Here is a 14,936-nt window from a genome sequence, read left to right on the forward strand (position 1 = left end):
ACTTGTGAGGTTCAAACCTATCTTCGGACAGTTGATCAACAAAACAGTTATAACACATATTCTCCTTTGTGAACAGAAACAAAGATAAATCCTTCAAATCAACACAACTTGGTTTACTTCTCGATATTGGGTGGCGTATTCTACGTGCTGATGTGTCCCTGGAACAGTGCAGAATTTTGGTTTAATTTGTTTAGTCTCTTTAGTGGGACGATGCATCTCAAAATCAGACAAGCGGAGATGAAGAAAAGCCATCACTTTTTTTTCTAAACGAGGCTTGTGAAATTATTAACAACTGAATGGGTTACCCCAGCAACGTTGTAGCAACCATAAATTATAAGATTCAGAATATTGGAAAAAGTATTTTTATAATGAAATGCATAAACTCTAAGGTTTTATAATTAAATATATATAATTCACGGATTTAAGCACAATACACAAATAAATCTTTTAGAGTGGGTATATTTCGTTAAAAAATATATTTCCCAACATTCTAAACTTATAACTTAGGTTGCTACAACATTGTTTGGGAGGCCAATTCAATTGAAAACAGAATTCTGTCGCAGTAAATAAACACATTTATTTATAACAATCAATTAGTAGGGGGAGATAGCAGGTCAGTGTGCAAAGTATTTTCAAATATTATTTGAATTACTTTCTTCTCTTCATGTATGATTTCCTTCACTGCAAATTTCTCTTAGCCTGTCTATCGTTTAAATATAACTTCCTGATCTCTTGTTCTGTTTTTCTTCTGGGTGATTTTCTTTCGCAAATAGGGATTATAAAATGTAAAATTGTTATTTAATCCTGACCACTTTTTGGATCAATTTATGAAATCATAATTGCTAATACGATATATCAAGAAATAATTTCACTTATTAATATTATTCAAAATACCTTCTCCTCATGTGTGATTTTCTTCACTGCAAGGTTCTCTTAGACTATCTGTCGTTTTCTAACACCGTACACTCTTGTGCTTATTTTTCAGGGTAATATACTTTCGCAAATAAGGATTATGAAATGGAAAATTTTTGGTCTATTCCTGGCCAATTTGGATCAATTTATGAAACTATGAATGTTAAAATATTAAAGAATAGTTCCACTTTTAATATAATGACAATGATAATAAATCCTGACCTCGGTTATTTTGATTTTAATAAATTTAAGAAGAAAAAGGTAAATTATTTAGTATTGATATCCCTTTTTCCTTTTTTTTTTTACTTAATTTCAATACACTATTTCTTCATTCCAACTGATGTTCTTTTATTGACTTGATTCTGTATTTTTATCTTCGTAATTATCCCTGATATGTATTAACTGTATTGGTTTCATGATTTTATTGAATGTTTGTTATGTTCAATTTAGCACAAAATTGTTACTTATAGGATCTGTCCCTTCCCCCCGAACACGAGTTTGTTCAAACTGGTGTGCGCTACATCAGTAATATATATTTATTTTGTATTGTATGTAGCAATAAATAATAAATAAATACTTGTCAGTATTATTGAAATAACTTTCTTCTCTTCATGTTTGGTAATTGCTCCATTATTGGGAACAAGTTTACATTGTCTTTCTTTGATAGAAACATTTCATTCTCATCGAAGTCCAAAACATGACAAATTGCCGACAACATCAAAGATCTCTCGATCTGAGTAAAGAGATCAAGCATGGCGGTTTCATAACAAGGAAGATCGTGGTAAAGATATCGAAACCTCTAAACCGCGACAACATACCTACTTACGTGGTTGAAATCACTTCAGAAATATTAACTGTCAAATGCGATTTCATACTTATTAAAATTATTCAAATAACTTTCTTCTCTTCATGTATGACAATCGCTCCGTCATTGGGGACAAATTTATATTGACTTTCTTTGATAGAAACGTTTCATTTTCATTGAAGTTCACAACATAACAAATTGTCGACAACGTCAACGTCAAGGATCTCTCGATCTCAGTAAAGAGATCAAGCGTGGCGGTTTCAAAACAAGGAAGATCGTGGTAAAGATCTCCTAACATCTAAACCGCGATATCATATCTACTTACGTGGTTGAAATCGCTTCAGAAATATTAATTGTCAAATGCGATTTCATACTCATAAATAAATACTTATTAATATTATTCAAATAATTTCTTCTCTTCATGTATGACAATAGCTCCATCATTTTGGACAAATTTATATTGACTTTCTTTGATAGAAACGTTTCATTTTCATCGAAGTCGAAAACATGACAAATTGTCGACAACGTCAAGGATCTTTCGATCTGAGTAAAGAGATCATGACGGTTTCAAAACAAGGAAGATCGTGGTAAAGATCTCCAAACCGCAACATCATATCTACTAACAATGTTGAAATCGCTTCAGAAATATTGATTAACTATCAAATGCAATTTCATACTTCTTAATAAATACTTATTAACATTATTCAAAAAACTTTATTCTCTTCGTGTATGATAATCTCTCCATTATTAGGGACAAATTCATATTGACTATCTTTGATAGAAACTTTTCATTTTCATCGAAGTCCAAAACATGACAAATTGCCGACGTCAAGGATCTCTCGATCTGAGTACAGAGATCAAGCTTGGCGGTTTCAAAACAAGGAAGATCGTGGTAAACTTTCTTCTCTTCATGTATGACAATCGCTGCATTATTGAGGACAAATTTATATTGGCTTTCTGTGATAGAAACGTTTCATTTTCATCGAAGTCCAAAACATGACAAATTGTCGACAACGTCAAGGATCTCTCGATCTGAGTAAAGAGATCAAGCTTGGCGGTTTCAAAACAAGGAAGATCGTGGTAAACTTTCTTCTCTTCATGTATGACAATCGCTGCATTATTGAGGACAAATTTATATTAGCTTTCTTTGATAGAAACGTTTCAGTTTCATCGAAGTTCAAAACATGACAAATTGCCGACGTCAAGGATCTCTCAATCTGAGTACAGAGATCAATCGTGGCGGTTTCAAAACAAGGAAGATCGTGGTAAACTTTCTTCTCTTCATGTATGACAATCGCTGCATTATTGAGGACAAATTTATATTGGCTTTCTTTGATAGAAACGTTTCAGTTTCATCGAAGTCCAAAACATGACAAATTGCCGACGTCAAGGATCTCTCGATCTGAGTAAAGAGATTAAGCGTGGCGGTTTCAAAACAAGGAAGATCGTGGTAAACTTTCTTGTCATCATATATGACAATCGCTGCATTATTGAGGACAAATTTATATTGGCTTTCTTTGATAGAAACGTTTCAGTTTCATCGAAGTCCAAAACATGACAAATTGCCGACGTCAAGGATCTCTCGATCTGAGTAAAGAGATCAAGCGTGGCGGTTTGAAAACAAGGAAGATCGTGGTAAAGATCTCCTAACCTCCAAACCGCGACATCATATCTACTCACGTGGTTGAAATCGCTTCAGAAATATTGATTAGCTGTCAAATGCGATTTCAGGCGGGCTGATACAACATATCCCCGTGCTACTGCGGTAGGACGCATCGCACGGCCTAATTTAGAATTCAGTAACGACCGCCTCATGTCGCGGAGCATCAATCTTAGCCGATTCCACTGTCAGGCACGGAATACCTTAATGAAGCAATCACTACTTGATGCACGCGCGGCTAATTGGTCCGCTGAGTGACCGGAGACAGTGTGCCAAGGCCTTGTCACTCCCCAGTTTTATTTAGAGCTGTGTTTTCCAATTATTCAGGCGTCCACTGGACACTGAAGTAACGGGACTGACGTTTTTCAGTGTTTGGAACTTTTCTTCCGAAATTTCTCCTGATTTTTCAACCTATTAAACCTTTCATTTAGTTGTCTGTCTTTTTTCTATTCTGTGATGCCGAGGTATTTCATACTAATCACCAAAGCTCGGAACTTGGGGACTTGTGTGTCGTGTGCATGAGTAAGGTTAAGGTACAATGTACACAAAGCTCACGGTGCAAGTGCTCAGGGACAGTCGTGTATAGTAAGAAAGTGGTCACATCGAATGACAAGAAAATGGACGAGGAAACTGTATCATGTCGAATCCAATGACATTGAGAGAATTACAGGTAAACGGTCTGTTTGAGGAATTAGAAAAATACATATTATTCGAATGGGTATTATAGAAGTTTGAAAATACATTTTTTAAGTATTAGGTACAGAATTTCTTGGAGGAATTCGGAAGAGATACGTTATTTTCTTCGAACAGAAAGTTTATATTTTGTAAGTTGTGCCACACACAAACTAGAGGCATTCATTGAAAGATAGTGCAGTCCCTTAAATTGTGCAGTCCCTTGAGTTTGTGGAAAATTTGTCCATAGCCATTGGATCAAGTAGTAGTGGCACACAAATTGAAAACTATTTTCGAGAAAAATTGAGGATACACTTATTTTTCTCAGACACGAGATCAGCTAGCAACTGCTCAAAATCGAACGGAAAACAGTGACAGTGAAAATATTCAGTATGTTAAGTTTGCTCCCAGTGGAAATAAATTTTTCTCGTTTGAAATTAGGTTTAACTAACAGGCGAAGAAGTTATGGGTTCGAAAATCTTCGAATGTACGTAGTCATACACTGTAATAAAATGTACAGAGGAGAAGAGTAAAGTTAATATAATTCTCATGTTTATTTTTATGATATATTATATGCTAAAAATTACGTGTTTCAACCTACCGTAATACTATCAATATGCTGCTCCATCAGACCTGACAGTGCCTCCGTGCTGGAAGCGGAAGATTGTTAATATTGGAGTCCGGTCGCTTAACCACGTGCAAAGACACAAGTCCCCAAGTTCCGAGCTTTGCTAATCACTATAGGAACCGTACTCTGTTCCAGGGGGTTCGTGGACTATATTGGTATGACGTCATATTTGGCTTGTGGCGTAAGTAGCTTCAGGGAACACTTGCATCTTGTTTTTGTGATCCAGTTGACGTTCTGTTCATGATTCAAAGTAGACCTTGGAGACTGTTGAAAATGCATTCTAGTGATAAAGATCGAAACTACAATTTTCACATTCCCATAAAATTGCATTATGGTTATTCAGTCGTCCACTGACATGGAAGACACATTGCGCTCGTTGTTGTGCATTAAGGGGTTAGGTACAGCTTACAGCAGTAAAAGTTTTGGAAATATTCAACATTTTTTTCCTCCATTACTGTATCTTGTACAATAATGAAAATTGTAAAACACTGTCCTCCTGCTATATGAAAAAATATTTTTAGGATTTAAAAAAAATTATATATATATATATATATATATATATATATATATATATATATATATATATATATATATATATTTGTAGTGTTTCTATAACGCAGTTTTTACTCCTGGTTGAGTGTTAGAGAAGGCCGTATGGCCTTAACTCTGCCAGGTTAAATAAATCATTATTATTATTATTATTATTATTATTATTTTTTTTTTTTTTTCAAAATTTAAAATTATTGCAATTTACTGTGCAGTGATGAAGCGTTTCCCTCATAACTCATAAACTTGTTAACTTTTTCATGTTCTCTCTGTCTTTGATTTTATTGCTGAAACTCATATTTACAATATCATGCTCTTTCAACTACGTTCCTTAATAAATAATATTTTTTTCACTTTGTGTTAGAAGAAAATACTGATATTTAACCATTTTTAAAAATGTATTTATTTTTTATCAGACAATCTATCAAAGGTAGAGAAGTGATCTTGTATCAGATATGACATGCATAAATACACACAACAAATTTCATCATAGAATGTTGGATAGTTTTTTAATTATGTGGGAAAAGCTTCATCACTGCACAGGGAATTGAATTTTGAAAAAAAAAAAAATGTAAATAATTTTTTTAATCATGAAAAAAAAAATATATATATATATATATATATATTTTTTTTTTTTTTTCATATAGCGGAAGGACAGTGTTTTAGACATACTAATTTTCATTTATTGTACAAGTTACAGTAATGGAGGAAAAATGTTGAATATTTCCAAAATGTTACTACTGTAAGCTGTACCTAACCCCTTAAACAGTATTTTCTTTATTCGGTCGTTGCTGAGTAGGCTAACTTCTTTTGTTTTTTATGCGGTAACAGTGATGATACAATACTCCCGTGCTTCATTATCACATTGGAACTGAAATGAGTTCTACAGCACCCCCGTTGTAAATGTTATAGTCAATTTACTTTATGCGTTCCCAATGAAACAGACTAGTATTTTTCATTTGATAAGAATTTGTGAATATCTGTGGTTCACTTGTTAGGCATTAATGGTCATGTTCTAGTTTATTTAAGACATATTTGAGTAACAGAAATCATGTAACTAAAATTGATAATGAATTTAGTTTTACTCAAAACATAAAAGTAGGGGTGCCTCAGGGTACAGTCCTTGGTCCAATTTTATTCTTGATGTATATAAATGATTTATTAACTGATTTACGTAAATATAATGGGGTTATATATTCATATGCGGATGTTACCGCAATTTTTTTGTGAACAATCTTGGAAAGGCATTTATAATAATGCGAATAATGGATTACAGGTAATTAAAGAGTGGTTTGATTCAAACGCTCTTTCCTTAAACACATCCAAAACAACTGTTGTTCCATTTTCACTAAGGTCCAGTGGTCTTCAATCTCCTCAATCTTCCTTTAGGCTCAAAATTCATCATTCTGATTGTTCTTCTCAAAATTCTGAATGTCCCATATTAACCGAATCCTCAGAAGTTAAGTATTTAGGCATTACAATCGTCCAACACTTACGATGGAACAAACATATTACATATTTATGCAATAGATTACGTAAAACAATTTATATCTTTGTTATACCTCGGTCATATTTACCAATTAATATTTTACGTCTCATTTATTTAGCTTTATTTCAATCCATTCTCCAGTATGGAATTTTAGGGTGGGGACATGCATGTATTTCTAATCTCACTCCACCAATACTTGTTCAGAAAAGAATTATTAAAATATGCCTTAATAAACCAATTGATTACTCATCTGAGCTTTTCTTTACTGATTTTAATGTTTTGAAAATGAAACAGATTTATTATGTTGCCGTATTAATCTTCATACATAAAAATCGTAATAAATTCAAATTGTATCATCATAAATATGGAACTGAAAGATCCGATTTTATACGATTAGAGAAACCAAAGTGTTTCACAAGCACAGTTCTGAGCCATGGTACCTACTTTGGTCCAAGGTTATACAATAAAATAATTGATAAATGTAAACTTCATCTTACGATGTTGGATGACGTATATACGTCCGTTGATGTGACATATTAATGAATTTTTAAATACTTATATAGTCACAATCATGCCATGTTATGAAAGAAAAATTTCACAACCTCGAGCGGGATTCGAACACCCATAAGCAGTGCTGACTAGATCAGACGCTATGGACAGTACTCTATAACAGAGTCGCCAGTATGAGAGGAGAATTTCAAGCCTTTGGCGTGAAACGAACTCGATAGCTCAGTTGGTAGAGCGCCTGACCGGAGAACAGCAAGTCGCAGGTTCGAATCCCGCTCGAGGTTGTGAAATTTTTCTTTCATACCGTGGCATGATTGTGACTATATAAATATTTAAAAATTCAATTGATAAATACTCAAATTTGGAAAATTTTAGTATCAGAAATTTCAAAAATAGCATTAGGAATTTAATTTTTAAAGAATATATATTGATTTAATATGTATATGTATTTGTATGACTTAAATTGTTAAAATTGAAATTGTATTTTTAAATTTAATTTAATCCTGTAATTTTTTTTTCTTGACCCAGTTTGTGTCAAAAAATTATCTTTGTGTTTATTTTTGTATTTAGATATCTCCCTGAGCACGAGTTTTTATTCCTTCAGGGAAGAACTAAGATTGTATTTTTGTCCATGTTATTTTATTAACTTACTTACAAATGGCTTTTAAGGAACCCGAAGGTTCATAGCCGCCCTCACATAAGCCCGCCAGCGGTCCCTATCCTGTGCAAGATTAATCCAGTCTCTATCATCATACCCCACCTCCCTCAAATCCATTTTAATATTATCCACCCATCTACGTCTCGGCCTCCCTAAAGGTCTTTTTCCCTCCGGTCTCCCAATTAACACTCTACATGCATTTCTGGATTCGCCCGTACGTGCTACATGCCCTGCCCATCTCAAACGTCTGGATTTCAAGTTCCTAATTATGTCAGGTGAAGAATACAATGCGTGCAGTTCTGCGTTGCGTAACTTTCTCCATTCTCCTGTAACTTCATCCCTCTTAGCCCCAAATATTTTCCTAAGCACCTTATTTTCAAACACCCTTAACCTATGTTCCTCTCTCAGAGTGAGAGTTCAAGTTTCACAACCATACAGAAGAACCGGTAATATAACTGTTTTATAAATTCTAACTTTCAGATTTTTGGACAGCAGACTGGATGATAAGAGCTTCTCAACCGAATAATAACACGCATTTCCCATATTTATTCTGCGTTTAATTTCCCCCCGAGTGTCATTTATATTTGTTACTGTTGCTCCAAGATATTTGAATTTTTCCACGTCTTCGAAGGATAAATCTCCAATTTTTATATTTCCATGTCGTACAATATTCTGGTCACGAGACATAATCATATACTTTGTCTTTTCGGGATTTACTTCCAAACCGATCGCTTTACTTGCTTCAAGTAAAATTTCCGTGTTTTCCCTAATCGTTTGTGTATATTCACGTCATCCGCATAGACAAGAATCTGATGTAACCCATTCAGTAAATTGTTAAAATTGAAATTGTATTTTTAAATTTAATTTATTCCTGTAATTTTTTTTTCTTGACCCAGTTTGTGTCAAATAATTATCTTTGTGTTTATCTTCGTGTTTAGATATCTCCCTGAGCACGAGTTTTTACTCCTTCAGGGAAGAACTAACATTGTATTTTTGTACATGTTATTTTATTAACAATAAACAATAATTGACCTATTTATGCCACATACTCCCACTAACATCACGAAGACAACAAGATTCCCGTTACTTCTAATTACTTCGATGGAAGTAACATAGTGTCGGATCACTCAAATTCAGACAGCTGGAAAATCGCATTTCAGTTTAATCTGCAAAATAGTCTCGAGCTTTATTCGGCGAACCATTATCAACCTTCCATATTTTATTTCACACTGAATAAACAAAGTCACTACAGATTCAACACTACTTTGTTCATCCGGTTGCCATGCCTACAGAGACTTACATACGAGTGCACAATAGACAACTGTCAGCTCTCACTACATATAAGTATGAATCTTTCACTTGAAATTCTGTTCCGTGCATTTACAGTATTTCCAGATGATGAGCAAGCCACTCTCCCCTAAAGAACTGCACTCCTGCGGTATGAACCGGTCTCGGGAGTGCCGGCGTTGCGAGCCCCAGAGGAGGCTGGGAAAATACTTGGCAGTATCGGCAGAGAGAAGAGTATCAGCAGCTGATACCACTGCTGGCAGTTCTAACCCCCCCCCCCCAACCCTCGTCCTCTCCATGCCTGGCTGGCATCCACCGTTAATCTAATCAGATACACTTAGCGGGATTGGTACGGCCCTGAATTATTCGTAGCCTGCTCGGTGGAGAGGTCTGCAGGGGCAGGCCTTCTCTCCTCAGCGTTAGGTCCGCAGAGGCTTCGAAGCGAAAAGAAAGAGGAAAAAACGATAGCTCATCGAACTATTCTTTGTCAATAATGGAGCATCTAAAACGTACCAACAAACACTAAGAAATGTTTCTCTCTCTCTGAACTTTTTCTCCCTTGTCTAGACGTCAGGTGTGCAAGTTTAAATTTCGGTCCAAGTCGAAGTCTCGTGACAGCTGGACCCACTTTAATAAACCACATGCGTATGGTTTTTTCCTTAGTCGTTTTGGTGTGTTAATTAGTAGTAGTAGTAGTAGTAGTAGTAGTAGTAGTAGTAGTAGTAGTAGTAGTAGTAGTAGTAGTAGTATTGTTCGGAGCAAAGGAACAATTCCAAAATTCTCAGTTGAATGTTTTTTAGTCTTTTAGAATTCCTTTAAAACTTTGAAAATTATTGCTATGGACGTAATGAAATATTCTGTTCAGATTTTGCGTACTCACCTGTACACCTACATTTCTTTATATTCTATCTGATTACTAGTAATTATTCAATAAAAGTACTTTCCCAAGGGTAGCTTCCATCTGAAAATAAACATCGTAAATACTGATAACACAAATGTTTATTTTTATTTGTTTAGTAGCCTATGCTGTCTCTTTTGGCAACCCTTACTGAAGGGCAGCTTACCCTTGTGGGATTTATATATTATAGTAGTAGTAGTAAAAAGGTAAAAAAGGTAAAGGTATTCCCGTAACATGCCATGAAGGCACTTGGGGGGGGGGCATGGAGGTAGAGCCCCATGCTTTCCATGACCTCGGCACTAGAATGAGGTGGTGTGGTCGGCACCACGCTCTGACCGCCTTTTACCCCCGGGAAAGACCCGGTACTCAATTTTATAGGAGGCTGAGTGAACCTCGGGGCCGTTCTGAAAGTTTGGCAACGAGAAAAAATCCTGTCACCACCTATGATCGAACCCCGGACCTTCCAGTAGGTAGCCAGCTGCTCTACCAACTGAGCTACCCGGCCGCCATAGTAATAATAATATTAATAATAATAATAATAATGGCTTTATTTAACCTGGCAGAGTTAAGGCCGTAAGGCCTTCTCTTACACTCAACCAGGATTAAAACTTGCTTACATAGTTGAACATAAAACTGGATCAGAATTAAGTAATTACATACTGATACAATTTAGGTACATAATGAGATCAAAAGAGGTAGTTACATAAAAATTTACCTCATAAAATAAAAATAAACATAGTGGAATGCATATTAATGTTGTTAGAATCAAATGCGAATCACATAAAAACAGAAGCCGATAATTCAATAAAAAATGTGCACAGTAAAAATAAAAATAAACACATTAGTATACATATTAGTATTAGATTACAAGTAAGTAGGATTCACATAATTAAGCCAGAAACCAACAATTGAATAAAATGTACACAATAATAGATTAATAATAATAATAATAAAACAACACAGTGGGATACATATTGGCGTTAAGTGATAAATAAACACGATTTACATGATGAGTTTACATAAGTTAGTAAGTTCGTAAGTTAGTAGTTAGGTAGTTGTAGTAGTAGTTAGTTAGTTAGTTAGATAGTTAGTTAGTTAGTTAGTTAGTTAGTAGTAGTAGTACTAGTAGTAATAGTTACATTATTCGTTTATTTTACGACGCTTTATCAACTGCGATGATTATCTAACGTCTGAGTGAAATGAAGTCCATAAAGCCAACGAAATTAGTCCAGGGTCCAGCGTCGAAAGTTAAGCTTCGTTCACACTTTTCAAGTCACGTGATTTCAAGTAACCTGAATTAAAGTCGCAGTTTAGACATATTCACATTATTTTGTTTTCAAGTAGGATAAAATGGCGTCGATGGATGTTGTGGAAGTAGGAATTTCTGTAGTAGCAAGTCTCCGTGCCAGGGTAATGATAAATATATTGATGAAATGGAACACGCGTTGTTCAGTATGGGTTAGGAATTAGATTAGTAGCTAAGAGAAATACATGACCATTGACCATTGCAAATAGAATAAGTGAAATCTTCAAGCTTACTTACTTACTTACTTACTTACTTACTTACATACTTTCAAATTGCTTTCAAGGAACCCGGAGGTTCATATAACTGTTTTATAAATCCTAACTTTCATATTTTTTGAGAGCAGACTGGATGACAAAAGCTTTTCAACCGAATAATAACAGGCATTTGCCATATTTATTCTGCGTTTAATTTCCTCCCGAGTGTCATTTATATTTGTTACTGTTGCTCCAAGATATTTGAATTTTTCCACCTTTTCAAAGGATAAATTTCCAATTTTTTATATTTCCATTTCGTACAATATTTCGGTCACGAGGCATAATCATATATACTTTGTCTTTTCGGGATTTACTTCCAAATCTATCTCTTTACTTCCTTCAAGTAAAATTCCCGTGTTTTTCCTAATAGTTTGTGGATTTTCTCCTAACATATTCACGTCATCCACATATACAAGATTATTATTATTATTATTATTATTATTATTATTATTATTATTATTATTCTCAGTTTTGAGTCCAGACTTAATGGTGAGCAAATCAACTGCTCCACACTCTAGGACGATGTTTTATATTAAATTTGAAGTTGATAAAGACAGATTCGAGGCACTTTCTCTTATAATAGTCCAGATTTCATTATCTGTAAAAGGCTTCATTTATTTCTTCTTTAGAAATGGCCAGAACAGCTAACAAATAAAATCGATTCATATGTACAAATCAAAAGTCAACAGAAATATGTATAGCTGAAATTCGAGTTAAATTTACGTCTTATAAATTAAAAAAAAGAATGTCAACAGAACAATTTAAACATACACTAAGCATTTTAATGTTCTAAGCTAGCGTGTTCCTTTGTACACACAGCTTGACTACTTACGTAATTTTCAGCTAAAGATAAAAAGGCGACGATTTAAACGCATTAATTCTGTCTCCCTACTCCTCTCTCCATCTACCATTCTTTTCCCAAAAAGAAAAAGAAGCTTCATGCAGCCACTTGACGCCAGATGTTGCACAAAAAAAAAAGAAGCAGCTCACCTTTACGAAGCGATACCAGAAATTACCTGACCAGTGCTTATAAAGCATTGCTCATTATAGTATGTGTAAGAAGCATTTCACTAATACAGTTTATAGCATGTAGTGTGACACTGATTCAGAGAGTAAAGGCTGGTTCACAGCGAAACGGTAGGGGAAAACCTCGGAAAAAACCCAACCACGTAATCAGCCCAAGTGGGGATCGAACCCGCTCCCGAACGCAACTTCAGACCGGAAGGCAAGCGCCTTAACCGACTGAGCCACGCCGGTGAGTATCTGAAGTTGTATAAAAATCACGAAGGCCAGTGGATTATAGAAACTGCAAAGTTTCGTGACAGAAATGCAAAGGAAGGAAGATTTCATTGAAGAATAGAACAACAGAGATTTTAACATGGGCACAGATGAGATATGAAAGACAATTAAAAACCGTTAAACTGTAGATAGAGAAGAAGTGAGGAAGATAGGAAGGATTAAGAAGAATGTTACTTGAAGGGATGGCATTTATCGCCGAAACTAGCACAGTTCAATGTGGCTGATAGATTTTTTTTTTTTTTTGGAAAAGTAACAGCTTCAAGATTATCATTTTGAATTATCGTAAATCAGACTTGTTTATATTTTATTACATTTACATTAAGAATTATTATGTGAGGGCGGCAATGAATCTCCGGGTTCTTTGAAAGCCGTAAGTAAGTAATAATAATAATAATAATAATAATAATAATAATAATAATAATACCATGATATGTAAAGCTTTATTCTGTAGTATATAAAAATCTTGCTAGCACTAGGCAAATGACCCATATGTGTATACCATATAGTAAATGACAATGGAAAAGATCAAAATTTAGGCCTAATAACTTTTGAACTTAGAAATCTCTGAAGAACATATGTATGTATGTATGTATGTCTGAAGAACATATGTATGTATGTATTAACACTACAATTGGGTATACATCCGGTGGCAGTGATATATAATATGCAATAAAATCACTACAATAATACAATAATTACAGCAATAAAAAGAAATAAATTAAAATAAACGTAAATTTACTTCTAACTATAAAGAAATAGATGCAATAAACTTAGGACTATAAATAAAAACTATGCTGTAATAACACCTACAATAAGCAAAAGTAAACCTAGTTATAAGTACTTCTATTTCACCCAATTATTACCAATTTAAATAATTTCATATCTTAATTAATTACATATTATCTTAATTAATTACATATCACCTTAATTAATTACATATCATCTTAATTAATTACATATCTTAATTACATATCACCTTAATTAATTACATATCATCTTAGTTACATATCATCTCAATTACATATCAACTCAATTAATTACATGACAACTTAGTTAATTACACTGCACCTACAAATTACATTGTTAGTCTAATCTTCTCAAGACACTCAAGACAACTGATTACAGACAAAATATACATCTTAATTCCAGAGTAGTTACGATCATTTGTAATCCTTTACTTGTGATTTGTGAATTATTATTATTATTGTTATTATTATTATTATTATTATTATTATTATTATTATTATTATTATTATTATTATCTATAATTTGTTCACTTTGTGAAACCATTTCGTGAACAACCTTTCTGATTCTCGATTTAGTAACAGACCAAAATATTTCGCAAATTGATGTAAACCGTATTGTTACACGGAATAACACTAATAACAACAATAATAATGTAACATAGGCCTAATAGTAATGCAATAATAATATAATGTAATAATATTTTATTTAGTGGTCATTTCAACTGTAGTTGTTATTCATAATCGAAATTCAACGTGAGAGAGAAATCACCGACGTATTTTGCCTGGAGCCCTCTATTATGGACAAGGTTATTTTAAGTTTAAAGTGTTGTAACTTCAGTCCTCACACAGCGTTGAGTAATCATTGGATTGCATGTAGCAGCTTATCATGCTGGGAGGTTGACTATAGGGGAATGCAACTGGAGCCGTTCCTCCATCTGAAATGGACGGCAACTTCTTTGTAGCGCTGTTATTCGTACAGAATCCGGCTTCTTATCACTTTATGTGAGAGATTTGACTCAAAGAAAATCTGTAAGAGAGAACAAGGCTAGCGCGGCGGCGAGCTCAAAGGTGTGCTTTATACCGGGCTGCCCGCGTTGAAAGGTTATAAAACGACTCTCATTCGCCTCTAGTGCGTCTCGGGTATCTTGCCCGATCCTCTACACCAGCCGTGGCGAAAACGTGATCGTGCGCCGAGCCACTGTGTAACCTGCAACATGCATAGCACCTATGGAGGGAGGCGGACACCCGAAGGGGAAGTGAAGCAACTGT

Source organism: Periplaneta americana, chromosome 14, assembly GCF_040183065.1.
Source record: "Periplaneta americana isolate PAMFEO1 chromosome 14, P.americana_PAMFEO1_priV1, whole genome shotgun sequence".
Taxonomy (NCBI): Eukaryota; Metazoa; Arthropoda; class Insecta; order Blattodea; family Blattidae; genus Periplaneta; species Periplaneta americana.